We start from the raw sequence: 1,959 nt of genomic DNA on the forward strand, positions 1-1,959 counted from the left end.
AGTGGCACTCCTCAAACCTCAATGCACCGACATGACAAACTCTCCGGGAAGCCTCTCTGGCTCGAGCTGGCTGTCATGAATCAATATTCACTACTAGGTGGAAGAAAAAGAAAAGGTATCATATATATAAAGCACTTCTTGCTATCGTTTGGGTAGGTTAAAGGCTTGGACTTCTGTATGGTGCTATTGGTAGAAAACGGGGAGTTGTGGGAGGAAGTTTAGTCATACAGCATGTCCTTGAAGGAGGCTGTCAAATCTGTCCTTTCCCTCTTTCCTTCTTTTCTTTACTACCTGGCTACACGTTGAACAGGCAGTATCCGCCATCAGGTCCTTAGCCATTGCAAACCCCAAAACAACGGGACCAATCTCTTGTAGACAGAAACTCCCAAGGTCTTGAGCAACATAAACCTCTTCTCTTTTTAAGTTGATTTACTTGAGGTGCTTGTTATAGTGACAGAAGGCTGGCTAACAGTGCTATTACTATCTCCTTTTACTGATGATGAAACAGAACCACTAAGAGTTCCAGTAACCTGCACAGAATCTCACAACAAGGTCAACCAACATGGAGAAATAAAAACAGACTACTGCTGGGAGGTCTAGGTAAATAGAAAGCTGTTTCCTAGAATTGAAAGGCCCTTCTGTGATGGAACTATGAAAGTTCTACTGTGAGATAAAGTTGCTGACATTGTCATTATAAATGCAATAGAAATGGATCATGATCTGCAGGTTTGGTTGTGACACCAACCAAAGCATAACCACAGAAAACAGTTCATATCATGTTTTCCAGTGGTGCTTTTCTTACTGGTTCAAACATGACAAGAGGAATCTCTAAACCTTAACTGTATTTACTTGTCACTCAGTAGTCATTGATGACAACAGTGTCTTAATCACTAGTCAAAACAATAGATACGAAATGTATGTGTAGACCAGGAATGTGGCCTAATGGTAGAGGGCTTGCCTAGCATGCATGAAGCCCTGGGTTCAATTCCTCGGTACCATATATGCAGAAAAAGCCACAAGTGGAGCTGTGGCTCAAGTGGTAGAGCTCTAGCCTTAAGAGAGCCCAAAGACAGTGCCTAGACCCTGAATTCAAGTCCCAGGACTGGCAAAAGAAATGTATACACAGGAGGTGTTAGTATAGTTCCATATTATCCACACTGAAACTTTGAATTCTGTCATCCTAAAGTCAGGGTGGTCTTCTTCTGCTGTCTCCAATAAATGTAGTGAAAGTAACCTAGACCACTTACGAGTGGAGGTACCTGGCACCCAGGAATGCACTCGCCAGCCCTTTCTGCCCTTCCAGCAGGTCTTTGAGTGTAGCGTGGTATGGCGATACCATACATGAAGTAGCAGAGAATGCTGGAAAACAGTTGTGATGGGAGGAAGCTCTGATCCACAGCACGCTGCATTAAGGAGAGACAGGTTTTTGCTTCGTGTTCATTGTTATAGCACCATAACCTTGCCGCCCTGACTAATACAGTGCTGTAGATGATTTATGGCCCAGAGCCAAATGTGAAAGTCCCAAGTATTACTACTTATCCCATCAATTGCCAGATACCATTTTAGCTCAACCATCTTAAAAATAAATACCAGTGAGTGGCTGCTGGGAGAACTGAAAAGGATAATTGGCATGTCGGTGTGGTGATTTACAACAAATCCCTGGCTGGCTTTGCACTGTGATTTCAGCCTCCTGACTAGGTAGGATTACAGGTATGAGCCACAGGTACATGAAGATCTTATTCGAGGACTTGTGGATACACATTCTGTGGACTGAAGGATCTCCATGCAGGTGAGTGTGTCCGATCAATTCTGACACTGTGCTACTCAGACCCACCCACCTCTGCTGTCCACTTACTCTCCTGATATTCAAATTTAAAACTTAGGTTTTCCCAGTATTTTATCCAGGAACCAGAAAACTCTGTTTCCAAAATATGTCCTTGTTTGAATAAAAGGATGCTT

This window comes from Megascapheus bottae, chromosome 23 (genome assembly GCF_031878675.1).
Source record: "Megascapheus bottae isolate mThoBot1 chromosome 23, mThoBot2.hap1, whole genome shotgun sequence".
NCBI lineage: Eukaryota > Metazoa > Chordata > Mammalia > Rodentia > Geomyidae > Megascapheus > Megascapheus bottae.